We start from the raw sequence: 17587 nt of genomic DNA, 5'->3' as shown, positions 1-17587 counted from the left end.
ATACAAACCAACGGGAAGAACAAGGTTGACACGATGATTTTTCTCCCGAGGTTCACGTGTTTGCCAACACGCTAGTCCCCGTTGTGTCGACCGCTCACTTGGTGGTTCGGCGGCTAATTAGCATCACCCGCTAAGCTCGCACGTCGGGCGCCGCAAGGACCTACCCCTTGAGTGAGGGTAGCTCAATGACACGCTTTACTAAAGTTGCTCTTCGCGACTCCCGCGGGGCGAGCACAAGTGCCCCTCACAAGCACTTCTCCGGAGCGCCGCATAAGCTTCTTGCGCGCTTCAACGGAGACCACCACCAAGCCGTCTAGGAGGTGGCAACCTCCAAGAGTAACAAGCACCACTGACTTACAACTCGATCACCTAGTGCCACTCGATGCAACCTCACGATGCAATCGCACTAGAATCGCTCACTCACACAATCGAATGATCACTATCAAGTATGTGTGAGATGGAGGGCTCCTAAGCACTCTCAAGCATGGACACAAAGTCCCCCAAGGTGCTCCGCACCAGCCATGGCCAAAGGCCACTTCTATTTATAGCCCCAAGGGCTAAACTAGCCGTTACCCCTTCACTGGGCAACGGTCAGGCCGACCGGATGCTCCGGTCGTGTTGACCGGACGTTGGACCTCAGCGTCCGATCGCCCGCAGACGGCCACGTGTCCCGGTTCCAATGGTCACTTGACTTGACCGAACGCAGCAGCTTTCAACTGACCGGACGCTGAACCCCCAGCGTCCGGTCATTTCCAGTAAGGTATCGACCTCGACCGAACGCGTTCGGTCACACTTGATCGGACGCAGCCAGCGTTCGGTGACACTCCAGCTTCTGCGTCATCGTACGTTAGCCTGACCGGATGCAGCCTACCAGCGTCCGGTGCATTCAGATCCAGCGTCTGGTCAGTTGACCGACGCCAGCATCTTCACGATCAACTCGTTTTTACTTCTAACTTCTTCACCCTTGCTCCAATATGCTAACCACCAAGAATTTACATCCGGCGCAATAGAAAATAGGCATTCCATTTTTCTGAAAGGGACCCCAAACCCATCTCAACCCTACAAACACCACCTCCTTTGTAAATGTGCCAACACCACCAAGTGTACACCACCATGTGTATGTGTGTTAGCTTTTCACAATCATTTCCCAAAGGATGTTAGCCACTCAACTTGCCACACCACTCGATCCTAGCGACGATGCAAAGTTAGATCACTCGAGTGGCACTAGATGACCGATATGCAAACAAGTTTGCCCCTCTTGATAGTACGGCCATCTATCCTAAACCCGGTCATAAACTTCTCTACACACCTATGACCGATGAAATGAAATGCCCTAGGTTATACCTTTGTCTTGCGCATTCCATTCCATCTCCTCCAACGTCAATGCAACACATGCACCAACACGATCAACAATGATATGATCCACTTCATATCATCACGTGATCATATTGGTTCATCGATCTTGACTTTACTTGCTCTTCACCGTTGCCATCATCCATCGGCACCAAGTCTTGCTCAAGCTTCACCGCCACGCGGTCCATCACTCCAAAGCCTTCGACTTGCCCTTCACGCTTGCAATCGGTCCATCAAGCCAAGTCTTGTCTTGATCTTCTCCACCTTGATCACATGACTCAATATCATGTCTCATGTGCATTTAAGCTCCTTCATCATTACATGTGTGAGCCTTGCAACATTTCCAAGCCATTTTCACCTTCATGGCATATGTTGCTCACACACATGTACCTGTGGACTAATCACCTGTGTATCTCACATAAACACAATTAGTCCACCTAAGTTGTCACTCAATTACCAAAACCAAACAAGGACCTTTCACCGGCCCAACCCGAAGCCCGTTTGAGACCCGACCGTATTGACCGTTGATTGGTCAACGTTGACCATTGACCTGGCCCCACATGTCAGTGACATGGGCACCCTAGACCCACACGTCAGGCGCTGACGTCACACAGGACCCACATGTCAGAAGCCCACACAACTAGGGTGATGTCATGCTGATGTCATGATGACATCAGCAGCCCAGGCCCACATGTCAGAGACCCTGACCGATGACCATTGACCATTGACCGTTGACCCACCATTGACTGACGTTGACTTTGACCGGACCCACCTGTCAGTGACCCAATAGCCTCTGGCCCCACCAGTCAGAAATGACGACGTTGATGACGTCATGCTGGACCCCACTTGTCAACTCGGAACCGAGATGAGCATGCCACGTGGACCAGTCGCTGCGTGACACGTGACAGCCCATGATTAATTCAGCCTTTTTCCATTTTCAGAAATAGATTTAAACTTCGGAAATTCATAACTAATTCATATGACCTCAGAAAAATATGAAACTAGGACCAAAATTCATCTAAAATCGAGCTCTACGCAATAAACCCATGTTTGAGTGCATTTGGATCTTTTAAATTTTCATTGCTCCTTTGTGCTATTCTATAGACGTCGCTAAAGCGACTATAATACGATCGTTTGCAGACTCAGAGGAGCACCTGACGGACGAGGATCGTGAGTACCGTGAGGAATACGGAGACAACTACACTGAAGGTGCCACATCCCACCCAATTTCGTAGCACCTATTACGCATGGCTAATACAAAACTGCTATTGCTTTACTTTACTGCTACAATAGGACTTGCATGGTAGTATGCTTTCTGGATGGCCTTTACCTTGACGCAACCTTACCTCTGCTCACCCTGCTATTAGGCTAGACACACGCTTGCTGCTATCTTACTTATTACTTCTACTACGCTTGTACTACGTTGATGCATGGTGGAAACTGGTGTTATCTGAACGATGGGGAGAGTGCTACGTGTGTGACTTGGGTGTATGGAGGGTGAGGGTTGTGTCGACCAAGTTGGAGTATACGATGAGCCTGGGGCAAGTCTTGCCATGGGATGCTACCTGGGCACCCTGGGAAATGGATACCTGTGGTGGGTAAATGGGATACAAGGTGGTCCTAGATGTGAACCTGTGATGGGAGGAGCCCGGGATGGAGGTGCTGTGGTGGCACGGTAAACGGAAACCCTAATGGAGACATTCTAGCTTGGTCAACCCTAAGGACTTACTAGTACTTAGATTCACTGGAAAGCCTTACGTACCACTCGCCCTATATGGTGCGGGACGACCGGACTACTTGGTAGGATATTGCCACTACTGCTAGGTTGATAGCGGACAGTGTAAGGAGGTACGGGGCGCGGAGGATTTCCCCCACACCCTTCTGAGACTTCATGGAGACCTTGTGGACCCGGCTCATGACTCACAGTTTCAGCCACCCTAGACTAGACTTGGGGTGTACCAGGGCTGAATGGTAGAGTGTCATTATCCTAGGCTAGCAAGTGACCGGAATCAGCCCAGTTGACGACGGTCAGCGAGGAAGGTGGATCTTGTGGTTATGTAAAACCTCTGCAGAGTGTATGGTTGATCGATCGATACATGTGCCGACTTGTCGGCTATGGACCTTTCCTGTGTTTCGCTTAAACTAGATAGAGAGATGAGTCCTTTTCTTCCCCCTGAAAGTGAGTGTTCGGTCGTAGTCAGGGGCTACGGGCCTTGAGACAGTGCTGAGAGGGAGTTGGCCTGTCGACTGAGCGATGGTATGGTATGGTATGGTGATGGTGATGGTGTGGAGATGATGGTATGTCGATCCCCGGGATCGAAACCTAGCTCTAGAATGGGAATGGGTGGAATATGTGTGGGAATGGTGTTAAAACTTGACTATATTGTTATATACTTGATATGCTAAAATACATAGGAAACCCCAGCCTTATAGGTTCCTTTTGACTATATCCAACTTGCATCCAATTTCCACAAAGCAATGCTCATAGGGTTGGGAGTGGCCAGTACAAATCGTACTGATAAATTTTGGCATACAGGTTCTGCTGAGGAGTATAGCTCCGATGAGTTTGACGGTTGAGGGGTTCGTGCCTACGCTCGAGTTTGGCGATCTTATCTTCAAGCTGTTCTGAATGAATGCTACTTTTGATTCCGCCAATGCGGCGATGTAATAATTTATATAATTCCGCACTATTTGTACTCTGATATTATCGTGGTATGGATGTGATATTCGACTGGAATTTGGGTAATATGATCTACCACGGTCTTATTACACTTCAACTCTGTGGATTTTCCTTCGCGGAAATTGGGGTTGTTTCAGCGCCTACTCGTTCGGACACCTGAGCCCCATCCTGCTTCTCGCCTGCGCCCCTTCACTTTCGACACGCTCATGCCGCACGGGGACCACTCGTCCCCTCCCCATCTGCTTCTGGCATAAGTTTCCCACGCTGCTCCAAACGTCACAAGCATCGGGAAGAGGAGTATGGGCTCGGAGGATGCCTAGCCGGTGCCTGAAGGAGAAGACACCGAGGTGAGGCAGCAGAATATTGACGAGGGAGATACAACACTCGATTTACTTTTGAAACATCGAGATGCAACACTTGCAACATACGCCTGAAGGTAGATGAAACACTTGAAACATATTTCTGAAACACTTGCAAAAAATACCTGAAAAACACTTAAAAACCATTGCAAAACATATGCAATATCCAAATAAAACACTTGCAACATATATGTGAAATGTATGCAACATCCAGATAAAACATACTTGCAACATACATCCGAAAACACAGGTGAAACAATGAAAACAGACCTTTGCAACATATGTGTACAACCATTGCAACATATGTAACATCTCAATCTACTTTTGCAACATTCGCATGAAACAATTGCAACATACCTATGAAACATCTGAAACACATGAAATATACACCTGCAATATGCATTTTCAGCACATCGCAATATCTCCTTGTTGCTTAGGAGAATGTTGGCTCGTCAGCGTGTGGAGTTTGCCGGAGATAGCGGGCCGATGGTAGGAAGGCAGAGGGCAACTGGGGCTCGGAGGCGGCCATGCACCGCTCTTGGCAGGCAGGGCCGCCAATCCAGTGGCCAAGCGTTGCTCCTCGGAAGCGGCAGGCGAGCAGCTAGAAGCGACGAGCGGATAAGTGAACGAGCGGATAAGAGCGACGAGCTGTTTTTTGAAATTAGAAACAGACGAGGCGATTTGAGGAGGTCCTTGGGTGGGTCCACTGTGCATCCGAGGGCGGCGCCCGGACGGCGCAGGGACGGACGGACGTCCCCATCCCAGCATTATCCCAGCATTATCGAAAAAGGTTCTCCGTAACAAACACCGGCAGCTAACTAGCTAGCAGGCGGGGTAATTACTGCAACCCGCCAAGCCCTGCAGAATCACCTTTGTGATTTATTGGATAAGCTGCAATCGTTTCACGGGCCAGACTCCTAGGTCCATAATAGCTCACTTTCGTCTGCAAGATACCGCCGCAAGCCAACGGTCCTTCGAACTCCACAGTAACCGAGGACTTCTACGCAATGACAGTCAGGATGAAAAAAGTTCTCCTGAGCTCTCTCAACTATTGCGGTAGTCTAATTTACTTTCTTCAACTAAAAAAACAGATGTTTGTGCTACTCGAACTATTGAAACCGGCCAATTTTACCTCCTGTGCGGTTTCAAAGTAGTTTTGGCCGATGTGATGCCACGTTAGCCATAAGGGAGGTAAGTTAGACTTTTGCGGTAGTCCGTGAAGATTAATTTTATAAAAAAAGTTGTAGGAATATATTTTTTTTCAAAAAAATATCCAAATATTTTAGCCTAAAGATTTTAGTGATAGGCGCCTCCAATACTGACAAGTCAATACCTTCCTTGTGAAAGAAGGCAAAGTGGAGAGGAAAGAGCCGGGTAAAGCCGTACCCAATAACCCATCAAAATAATCAAACATGACCTCCTGTTTATCTTCTTGTGTGGTGAGCACCTGATCATCCTGTAGTAATTTAGGCACAAAATTCTTCTGCTTACGAAACCCGGCCCGTCGATGAAAGAGTGTTGTGTTTGCATCTCCTTTCAAATATCTGATGCGTGAACGAAGTTGGGCTGTTACTCTCTCCAACGAGGCCAACATAAGGCAGTGCTTCTTTAGTTCACCTTTTCAGCCAACATTCCTCCCTAGTCAAGTTCCTATTATCCTGTACGTGCATTCACCAGCCAGTGAAGGATCTCATTTTTTTAATAATGGAACAAGGTTCCAGTTTCTACCATCTGGAGATGGTACACAGCTGAAAACATCTTAAACTCTAGATATGTCTTCAATTGATGAAAACAGCTGTCAATATAGGACTTGGGTACAATATATCTGAGACATGCCTTCTCTGCCCAACTGCATGATTGATGATGACGATATCATGATAAAGATATCTAACGAATTTATGAGCACAAAAACTAAAGTCATAATTCGATTTAGTGAAGCCGTAAAACAAATTCGACATAGGCATCAACCGGGAGAAAATTAGTGTGCTTTAAATTTCATTCAATCAGCAAAAAGCGCATACTACTCTGAACTCTCCGCATAGGATGCAAACAAAAACGAAAAGGAATATTGTGTCCTAAAATCGGTGAATGCCAGCTTAATTACACTGGTCTTCTTCCTTCACCGATCGACCTGACGACAATGTATATATGGTAAGCAACCCAATCCCGATCTCATGCACGGCAACTGGCCGAAACGAGGAGTCCGTTAGGGTTCGGCCGTTGTCTGGCACAACGGTTTCGGCAGTTTCTTGTTGCCGTAACCAAAACGACGTGGGCGTCGCCACGCCCGCGAGTGAGTGACCCAGCCAGAATTTTTCAGGTACGCCTGCCTGCCTACCTGCGTCACTCTCGTGCAGCTCCCCGCAACCATTTCTTGTTGCCTTTGGATGCTGAATCTCATCGAGAGGTATAAAAGCCCAAAACTGACAAACACTACTGGAATCGCGGGATTTATCTAGTGCCGCAGGCACTAGGCAAAGGTCCAGAAATACTAGGCAAACAGTTTGCTTAGTGTCACACTAGGCAAACAAGGGTTGGCAGAGGCGGACTAGGCAAAGAGCACTTTGCCGAGTGTCAAATCTCGGACACTCGGCAAAAGTATTCCACTGGCGGTGGAAATCGTAACGGACGTTTTGCCTAGTGTCGTAGGTCTGACACTCGGCAAAGTATGCAAGGTTTGCCTAGTGCCAGGCGTCCGACACTAGGCAAATATATCAAGCTTTGCCTAGTGTCAGGCCGCCTACACTAGGCAAATATGTCAAGCTTTGCCTAGTGTCAGGCCTCCGACACTAGGCAAACTGCCTACTTTGCCTAGTGTCAGGCAAAGCCTGTTCCCAGGTGTGCCACGTGTGGCCCCTTTGTCTAGTGTCAGACCCCTGACACTAGGCAAAGTAACCAGAAGCTGATTTTTTTTTGATTATTTCATTTGCGACACAAATATAAATCATATTCAAACACCACAAATATATCACATGAATCATAAATAAGAACCACATGTTCACATATATCACATGTTCATACCAAAAGTCCAAATGTGCCACAAGTTCACAAGTTCATAAGTGCACAACCAAATTTCTTAACAAAGTTCACAACAAGCTGATCACGACGATTGTCAAGGGTGAAGAGGCCCGTGGTTTGATGCTCTAGGCGACCCTTCCACTTGATTCGGCTCAAGCTGTGGTGCCGGCGACGCTCCAATCTGTGAAGCCGGCGACCCTTCCACTTGATTCGGCTCAAGCTGTGGTGCCGGCGACGCTCCAATCTGTGAAGCCGGCGACCCTCCAATTTGATTCGATGCCACGCCCGATTGATGCTGAAAAAAATGAAAAGGATACCGTCAATAAAAAATTTCGGCAGAACCTCCCCTGCACGGAGAGGTTTCCAAACCCTGCAAGAAAACAAACGGCACGATGACCGTCAAGAACATACATATCAATACACCGCCACCAACACCACCACCACCCGAACACCACAACTGCCACCACCACATCACAACAACAACCGCCGTCACCACCAACACCATATTGTATGTTTGAGATTGCATATTTTTTCTAGTGTGCCCTATGTCAGGTTGGAACATAATAAGTAATATATTGGTACTCACAGGAGTAGCTGCTTGAGGAAGTGGCAAGACTAGGCTAGCTGGCATGGTCCGCCCCATAGCGGCGCCAAGAGTGGACACAAACCCCACCAGCTCCTCTATCCTCTGTCGTTGGGCCTCCCGCTCTTCCACCGCCCTCGCTTCCATCTCCTCGCGAAGCCTCCTTTCTTCTAGCAGTTGGGCCTACAACATTTGACCCCTAATGTTAAAGTACTAGCACAGGGCGCGCACCCTTACGCGCGTGGGTAAGTACAACGTAGTGATATATATAATGGGATGAAGTAATCTAAGTACGTTTTTTTATCTGAAGGCTCGTATCATTCAGAAGATATGGTACTATTGGCAATAATCGATGAAGCAACACGATTTACAGCGAAGGCTTGTATGGCGTGCTGTGATACATAGGATCAATACGTGTATAGCAGATGTAGCACAAATCGTAGAGGAATTTGTAAACATATTGGAAATGTAGTGGGCCAAATATATTAGAAATAGATTAAAACGATTCTTCGAAGGCATGCACTTAGTGACCGCACGGAACAAAAAAAAGAAGTATCTAAGTAGAAAGGCATGGTTTTAGTGGCATAGTACAGACCAAAGATAAGTAGCATTTAAGCAGGTGTATTTATAGTTCTGGAGATGAACGACATACTAATACATAGCTGTTGACCAGGTAGGAGTCGTTTCCTGAGGAGCCCTTGTCATATACAAACTGGACATAGTGTGTTGGGCATCAAAGTCTTTGAGCCAACAGGAGTCACTTCCATGTTGCAAAATGATGTAGTAGTGCTAAGCTTCTGCATTTTATAGCATTTAAAAAACGAATAGGAGTGTAGTCAGTACAGTATGTAGCTGTAAGTATGTTGACAAAAGAAGTCTCAGGGACAATAAAAGGTTTTGGATAAACCAAAGAATGATTAGCTAGTTCCTTTGTCGATCATAGAAATAACAGTGATAAAGTCTTTGTTTTTGTCTGTACAGGTTGTGGAAAATACGTTAGGAGAGAAAAAAAAGAAATTGATAACAACTATCGTAGCCGATATAGAATGGAAATAGTCGAATGTCAACTGCTGTTGTTACGATCTTATTTATTCGTTGGAATATCAAGCATGGATATTCGCCTGTCGTGCGAATATGGAAAAGCCAGTAATGGTCACTACAATAGAATGGCATGATACACATTGTACTTGTTATTGCAGTATCCATAAAAATAAGAAGCATTTTAGAGCTTTGCTGCTCACCTGTGGATTCAGGGCACTGGGCACGCTACCAATTCCCCCTTCAATTTGGAAAGAAAACACCAAACCTAACCACCAGGGATGAAACAAGGAGCACACTGGATCAGAAAAAAACAGATGTAGATATGTGTCGAGTAAGGAGAAGGTAAAAATACGGAACATACTGCACTCACTCTAAAGACTGCATGAGAAAGCAAACAGAACAGGCACTTCGGTACCAAAAAAAATCAATAATTCAAATGTGAAAAAACAAAACGCCTCAGATGGCAGCTTCAATCAGTTTGTGGACTGAGAGGTTGATCCTTAATCAGTCTGTGGATTGAGAGGCTGATCCTTTTTTTCCCTTATCACAGAGACTTACAATGGGTATGCAGATCACACTTAGATTGATAGCAACAAAACTCTAAAAACACAAGCAGCTAGTGCATTCAATCTCGTAGGTAATCCAAATACAAAATCAAATGAAATGGTATTATCTTGTCAATTTAGGTATTTATTGGAAATTATATGATGTTGATCATTTTGTAATAGTCCTGAAAAGGACTTTTGTGATATAATATTGGAAGGACTATTATTTTGGGGAAAAAATGTTGGTTTAACATAGAAACACTTTTATGGTTAAAAGGAGGACTCAATTTCAAAGCGCAATCTGAAACATGTCTTAAAAAATTGTGTAGCCATTATTATTTTTATCCATAGAACCATAAATGAAAACTGAGTAAGGATCTTGACCAGTAAACATAGTTGTTGCACCTGATTGTATTAAGCTGCAGGCATTGCTTCGACTGATGAGCCGAATGGCAGAACACTACTAAGCCTGTGAAGGTAACTGTATTAGACTATTAGTGAATCTATCTCACAAATCTAATCTGAACTCAAAATATTAGGGTACTATGAAAATGTTACCAAGTTGAAAGCAATAGGCTGGAATCATGTACCATCATGAAGGGAGAAATCTAAGTGAACTAAACTTGAGCAGTTAACAGAAAACGGAATTACCCATCCAAATGGAAATTGGCTGCAGAGTTGATACTAAGGAAAAGCAATGTCATATTTTAGATAGCAAAGTGCATAGCTATAGTTCAGACGAAGCTAATACATAGCCTTAGCTCAGAAATGCATTAAAAATTGAAGTACCCTGATATTTGCAGTTTCAGCAAGTAATAATTGCCTTGCTAGGAAGCCCAACTGCCTTTACCATTGTGAGGACCACTGCAGGCAGCAGCGGCACTCGGCCCTTGCCCCGGTGGCGTTGATCCTTGAGTTTGCTGCAATCGAACACGTATATCGCAGCAGGGAAATAGAGGCTGTGATAACGGATTGAGGAGAAAATAAAATACTGACAAATAGGTCATGAATATGCAAGGGTGTGGTTTATTACCTGAAGGGTTGGATATGTAGTAGGCATACTCTCTTGGGTCTGGAAGATGTGCACCACTGAGCAGGCATGGGCACCGTTCCTTCCATTAAGGGGCAAATAATATCACCCTGCACATATGACATATTAGACAAAAATAGGAATAGAAGAGTTTCAATAGTTCAAGTTTACCTTTCTAAAACGATGCATAGAGGAAGGTAAAAGAGAGTTATTTCAAGGTTACAGTGGCTTGAACTAATGCTTGTAAGACGTATGGCATATGCACACGTAGAAGATGATCTGCACTCTGCAAATCGATCGCACAAAAAAGCTGATATGCGGACTATGTCTTTGAGCATTTAGAGCTTGGATTTGTAAAACTATAGTGGCGGGCCGCGCCCCCGTGCAAGAACGATCTTGAATATACTTAAGAAAATAGCATGTCAGTAGGTTCAAACATGGCTATGCATATATTACAGATGATATGTACCGATGAGGATAGGCCAAAAGAACATATTTATGATCAATACATAGCCTTAGCTCAGAAATGCATTAAAAATTGAAGTACCCTGATATTTGCAGTGTCAGCAAGTAATAATTACCTTGCTAGGAAGCCCAACTGCCTTTACCATTGTGAGGACCACTGCAGGCAATAGCGGCACTCGGCCCTTGCCCCGGTGGCGTTGATCCTTGAGTTTGCTGCAATCGAACACGTCTATCGCAGCAGGGAAATAGAGGCTGTGATAACGGATTGAGGAAAAAATAAAATACTGACAAATAAGTCCTGAATATACAAGGGTGTGGTTTATTACCTGAAGGGTTGGATATGTAGTAGCCATACTCTCTTGGGTCAGGAAGATGTGCACCACTGAGCAGGCATGGGCACCGTTCCTTCCATTAAGGGGCAAATAATATCACCCTGCACATATGACATATTAGACAAAAATAGGAATCGAAGAGTTTCAATCGTTCAAGTTTACCTTTCTAAAACGATGCATAGAGGAAGGTAAAAGAGAGTTATTTCAAGGTTACAGTGGCTTGAACTAATGATTGTAAGATGTATGGCATATGCACACGTAGAAGATGATCTGCACTCTGCAAATCGATCGCACAAAAAAGCTGATATGCGGACTATGTCTTTGAGCATTTAGAGCTTGGATTTGTAAAACTATAGTGGCGGGCCGCACCCCCGTGCAAGAACGATCTTGAATATACTTAAGAAAATAGCATGTCAGTAGGTTCAAGCATGGCTATGCATATATTACAGATGATATGTACCGATGAGGATAGGCCAAAAGAACATATTTATGATCAAGAGACAGAAAATAAAGACCAAGCAATATGAGATTGTTTTGCGACCAACAGACTGGACCGATCTCATTTGGAGTATGTACAATGGTTTCCTGCAAAAAAGAGGTAAATTAATTTGGTGGGTTTCAATATGGTGGGATAAGTGGGGAGCAAAAAACAGAAGTTGTATGGAGTTACATTTTTGTTGACTGCGTTGTCACCAAAGAGTTGTCTGCGAAATTTTCCTGGTCCTGCTGGTGAGCTGGTCATCCAACTGGGGAAAAACAATCATAATGGGAAACAACTAATGAGGATGCAAAACTCATTTCCACTACAGGAATGTGTAACCTCTTTTTTCTGCAATGTAACAGCAGGAAGAGAACTGAAGAGGGTTTTTTTGTCTGACATGGCAATTTCCATTACTTGGTAACTATCATCATGTACCATGCTGAAAAAAATCAATTCCTAAGTAGGGCCATGGCCCTTTATGGCGTACATGTAGCTCCGCCACTAAACAATACAAATCTACTTTAGTGTGAAATGTACTTCGATTCAGATATTTTTGAACTATATGCGGTGGCATGGATAGAAGGAACCATTATATATACACGTAGTCTGTTGACACCAACAATACAAAATCTGATTTAGAGGAAGTCAACACAAAAAAACCCAAGAGGAAAAAGTACACCTATTTGAGCAGCGTAGCTAAAATGCGAAGGAAAACCTATAGTATGCAATGTAAGAATACAAAACCTGTTCATACCAACAATACAATTTGGAAAATACACCTCTTTGAGGAACCTATCAGAAATCCGAAGGAAATCTAAAGGAAGATTTGTATTGCGCAATAGATGAATGCATCTAAAATGTATGGCTTCAAAATTTCTAAGTACAAGATGAGGATTCACGGATACAAAGTACATAGGAAATAATTCTTAATAATTGTTTATGGCAGCTATTCCTAGCGCATGGCTCAGTTGTCATATGGTAAACTAAACTAATCGAAAGCCTAACGTTGAGCATTTGGTAAACACGTTTAACTGATTGTAAGATGCACTAAACTTATTGTAAGATGGAAAGGAAAGGAAAAGGAGGCCAACTGATTGTGCAACTAAGACAAGAGCATGCCCTTTTTTTGTGGTAATTGCTGTGCAAATTAATCTACCAGATACCAATGGCTTTTAGGTCTGTCCAAAACACCTCAAAGCTAATTAGTGTTCATGGTCAACCAAGATGCTGTAACAACCTTATCGAAACTGCTTACCAAATCGAAATCACAGTAATTAACAAATCTGTACATGTTGTCTTGAAGACGCTGGACTCCCTCCCTTTGTACCTGTACAATCATAGACGAACCCTAAGAACGACAACAAGGAAGGCAGCTGAAATCAATCCCGAAAACAAAGACAGAAGCAGATCAGAAGAAGTAATAAGCATGTGACCAATCTGCAGCACGCATAGAGGTAGCTAGGGTTTCGGCAACCAGACGAGCACAGGTTCGTCGGCGGGAGAAGGCGTTGAGGAGCCCGCGCAGAGGATGAGGGAGAGGGAAGGGGCCGCCGGGCACCACCCGCGCCGGCCGAGAACCCATAGGGGACGCCGCCGCGCCGCGGCCGCCACCGCGCTCGCGCCTGCCGCCGTCTCGACCGGGAAGGGGAGAGAGAGAGGGGAAGGGGAGGGAGAAACAGAGGTAAGAGGCAGACGAGGGAATGCTGAGGAGGAGGGGGTGGGGGTGGGGGAGGACGCCGCCGACGCCTCCCGCTCGCGCCGCGCGCCCTGTCCGCGCCCGCGTCGGAGAGAGTCGGGGAGAGCAAGAGAGCGTGAAGAGGAGAGAGAGGAGGGGGCGAGAAGCTGTATGGGGAAGCAGAAGCTAGGGTATATATTTGGTTCTATGGATTCAGATGAGAAGCGGGAAAGTAGAGGAGAAGCGGGAGAAGCCAAGGAGAAGCGCGAGAAGACGCTCCCCGTGAAATCAGCTCCAAGCGATCTGGGCCGTTGGATGGAAGAGCTGACGGAGGAGAACAAATTGGGTGACGTGGCTGGTTGTTTCGTGCAGAAGCTCCACGGGTACGATTGAGAAGATCTGGTCCATCGAAACCGAGATCCAACGGTAGGGAAAAATCTAGGTGACGTGGACGGTGGTTCCTTCGGGAAACCTTTTCCGGCTTGTCTAGGTAAAAGGCAAAGGTATGTAAAAATCAATAAGCAACGAATAAAACAGAAATTACCTGGAGTTCGTTGCCGAGTGTCGATAACCCAACACTAGGCAAACACTATAAAAAATAAGTTTGCCTAGTGTCTTCCATGAGACACTTGGCAAAGAGGCCAATTTGCCTAGTGTCTAGCTGGCACACTAGGCAAACTTATTTTTTTTTTCAATTTTGGTCTTCAAACTTTTTATCGAGCCTCCCTACATAAAATGAGACTACATGTTGAAAGTTGGCACAATTTTATGAAATTTTGCTATATTTCTTTAGTTTATTTAATTTCTTTGAATTTTTTCGACAAATGCAAATTTGAACTGCAAGTGTGTCGAATAATGGCAATTCATGAATGCAAAAATGATATTCATGTTAGTAAGTGTTAGTTGAGGCCGTATATAGAAACAGACAAAAAATTTCACACATCTTCATGTCGAGACATGACCACGAACTTGCGAGCAAATGGTTTTTAAATTCTATTAAATGAAAACGGAGTCTGAAATTCATGAAACTTGTCGACAAGTCAAGATATCGCATGCGGGTGCCATGATAAAAATTTAAAAAGATTTCGAGCACATCGTCACGTATGATGCTTAGTTTTAAAAAGTTTAAAAAGTTTCTAAGCATCATACGTGACGATGTGCTCGAAATCTTTTTAAATTTTTATCATGGCACCCGCATGCGATATCTTGACTTGTCGACAAGTTTCATGAATTTCAGACTCCGTTTTCATTTAATAGAATTTAAAAACTATTTGCTCGCAAGTTCGTGGTCATGTCTCGACGTGAAGATGTGTGAAATTTTTGGTCTATTTCTGGATACGGCCTCAACTAACACTTACTAACATGAATATCATTTTTGCATTCATGAATTGCCATTATTCGTCACACTTGCAGTTCAAATTTGCATTTGTCGAAAAAATTCAAAGAAATTAAATAAACTAAAGAAATATAACAAATATCATAAAATTGTGCCAACTTTCAACATGTTGGTCAAGGTATAGTAGGAAAGCTACAGAAAAAAATTGGAAGCTAAAATAAAAAAAAAGAAAAAATATTTTGCCTAGTGTCTCTGTAAGACACTAGGCAAACTGGCCAGTTTGCCTAGTGTCGTCCGGAGACACTAGGCAAAGTTCTAATTTTGCCGAGTGTTAACGGAAGACACTCGGCAAAATGGTAACGGCGGTTGCCCTCCGACAGCCTTTGCCGAGTGTGATGGTATGCCTAGTATTGACACTAGGTAAAATGGTCATTTACCGAGTGGATTTCTTTGCCTAGTGTCGACACTCGACAAATCGTTATTTTGCCTAGTGCCTTTATTTTGCCGAGTGCTCCGAGGTCTAACACTCGGCAAACAAGCTCTTTGCCTAGTGTCCAACGATTGAAACTAAGCAAACCATTAAACACTAGCCAAATCTCGGTTTTCCGGTAGTGAAAGCCAGGAGCAGGCAGCCTCCACCGATATCGGCCATCAGCTAATCAGCTATATATAGCTCGCTGATCGATCGATGCCATGGATTCCAACAGTGTGCACATCCAGATGCCTACAGCAAGCCAAGAAGAACCCTCCTCTACTCAGGATGCTACGAAGAAGCCGCCACAGCAGACCGACGCCGCCGCCACGCGTGAAGCGCCGCCTGTGCGGCCGGCCCTGTCATGCGCTTCTTCGGACCTCCTGAGGCTCCTGCCGACGGGCACCGTGCTGGCATTCCAGGCGCTGGCGCCATCCTTCAGCAACCACGGCGTGTGCCACGAGGCGAACCGGTACCTGGTGCTGTTGCTCATCGGCGCCTGCACCGCCTCGTGCGTGCTCCTCTCCTTCACCGACAGCCTCGTCGGCCGCGACGGCAGGCTCTAACACGGCGCCGCCACCTTCCGGGGCTTCTACCCGTTCAACTACACGGGGACCCGCGAGGAGCGGGAGGCCACGTTCAAGGACCTCTCCCGGTTCCGGATCACGGCGCTGGACTTCGTGCACGCCTTCTTCTCGGCGCTCGTGTTCGTCGCCGTGGCCCTCGCCGACGCCAGCATCCAGGGGTGCCTGTTCCCGGACGCCGGCTCGGATGTGAGGGAGCTGCTGGTGAACCTGCCACTGGGGGCAGGCTTCCTGTCGAGCATGGTGTTCATGATCTTCCCCACCACCAGGAAGAGCATCGGGTACACGGACATGACGCCCCACACGCGCAGTGAAACGTCGTCGTCTCTCCACGCTACCTTAATTAATTTGGAAGCAATATTAGTTGTACGTGCATTACTTGTAATTATTTATCGGCAGAATAGCTAAATTGATCCCTCATCTTTCGTCTCAAGTCCAATTTAGCCCTTCAACTCTCAAAATGGCTAAATTATTTCCTCAACTTTCGATTTTGGTTCAATTTTGTCCTGTCGGTGTTTCGAACAAACACCAGCTAGTGAATTTATGATTATTGCGCGTTAGGCCCAAATAGTGTACTAAAGGACACAAGGTTTATACTGGTTCGGGCAGAATGTCCCTACGTCCAGTCTGCTGCTGCTCGTGTTATTAGTACCGAAAAAGGTTCGTAGTAGAGGGTATAAACGGTCGAGAGAGGGACATGTCCCAAGTCTCTGATGGAAAGATCGAAAGGATGCCAAGAGCTCGGTTGCCGCTTGGTTGTGTGTTATGTGTCGAAAACGATTGATCAAAAGTCGGTCCCCTTAGTGGGGTGCCCTGCCCTCCCTTTTATAGACCAAAGGGGGAACATGGGTTACAGACGGGAGAACGAGGAAAAAACCAAAGGTGGAGAAGGTCCTTCGAGGGAACCGGGTCTTCCTTTTCCCATGTGCCTGGCCTGCTAACATGGCAGACCGTGTCCGGAATGGCGTGTTCGTTGATCCTTATAGGGCCATGCCCTGGCCTCTTGCAGCAAGTGGGCGCATCCCATCCTACACCGGCAGGCGGTGCGGCGTGCCAGAGAGCCGAGCCGTGACCCTTCGGAGAGTAGGCGAGGAAATGACCATACGTTGGTCACTGTAGATGATGTGAGTTGTGTCTTGGATCGTAGTGGTTATCGTATGCTCGTGTTAGCATCCGCGTCCGAGGGCTGATGACGGCACCTACAACACTGTGGGACAAAAGTCGGTGCCTACAACATTATTCGGGCTCTGTCAGGTCGGAAAGGGCCGAAAAGTGTCCGTTCCGTCGTATCCTGACAGCACCTTCCTGCAGGCATGCAGGGCATGGCCCTCGGTACTGCGGTTGATCCGAATGTCTTGTCATACCCTGTGCTCGTCTTTATGAAGGAACAGGGTGTAGTCGTCGGGCGAGATGGAGCCAGCCCTCAGACGTCAAGCAAGGCGAAGCCTGGCCACGGCCGTCGGGCGCGGTGGAGCCAGCCCTCAGTCGTCGGGCGAGGCGAAGCCAGCCCTCAGCCATCAGGCGAGGCAGAGCCAGCCCTCAGACGTCGGGTGAGGCGGAGCCTGCCCTCAGCCGTTGGGCAACGTGGAGCCTGCCCTCAGGCGTCGGGCAAGGCAGAGCCAGACCTCAGGCA

General features: G+C 46.1%; 3 long non-coding RNA genes and 1 pseudogene across 5 annotated transcripts; 1 reads left to right on the top strand and 3 right to left on the bottom strand.

Moving 5' to 3' along the window:
- Window positions 1-7374: 7374 nt before the first annotated feature.
- LOC136458092 (uncharacterized) lies at window positions 7375-8173 on the bottom strand. The gene is made up of 2 exons (XR_010759879.1): window positions 7997-8173; window positions 7375-7705 (listed from the first exon to the last, which is right to left on the bottom strand). It is a non-coding gene; the product is annotated as an uncharacterized lncRNA (long non-coding RNA).
- A 399-nt stretch (window positions 8174-8572) lies between these two features.
- Window positions 8573-10813, bottom strand: LOC136458091 (uncharacterized). 3 transcript variants are annotated; one of them, XR_010759876.1, is made up of 5 exons: window positions 10613-10813; window positions 10430-10538; window positions 9985-10048; window positions 9235-9299; window positions 8573-8790 (listed from the first exon to the last, which is right to left on the bottom strand). It is a non-coding gene; the product is annotated as an uncharacterized lncRNA (long non-coding RNA). The 3 variants fall into 3 exon arrangements; XR_010759878.1 differs by having other exon boundaries at window positions 10430-10499; XR_010759877.1 differs by lacking the exons at window positions 10430-10538; window positions 10613-10813 and adding an exon at window positions 10138-10192.
- A 607-nt stretch (window positions 10814-11420) lies between these two features.
- On the bottom strand, window positions 11421-13580 carry LOC136458090 (uncharacterized). The gene is made up of 3 exons (XR_010759875.1): window positions 13143-13580; window positions 12077-12140; window positions 11421-11991 (listed from the first exon to the last, which is right to left on the bottom strand). It is a non-coding gene; the product is annotated as an uncharacterized lncRNA (long non-coding RNA).
- Window positions 13581-15591: 2011 nt separating this feature from the next.
- Window positions 15592-16367, top strand: LOC136458089 (protein DMP2-like; annotated as a pseudogene).
- The last annotated feature ends 1220 nt before the right edge of the window (window positions 16368-17587 follow it).

Source organism: Miscanthus floridulus, chromosome 6, assembly GCF_019320115.1.
Source record: "Miscanthus floridulus cultivar M001 chromosome 6, ASM1932011v1, whole genome shotgun sequence".
NCBI classification, from domain to species: Eukaryota; Viridiplantae; Streptophyta; class Magnoliopsida; order Poales; family Poaceae; genus Miscanthus; species Miscanthus floridulus.
Note: the sequence above shows the minus strand (reverse complement) of the source record. Positions and strands in the feature narration are given on the sequence as shown.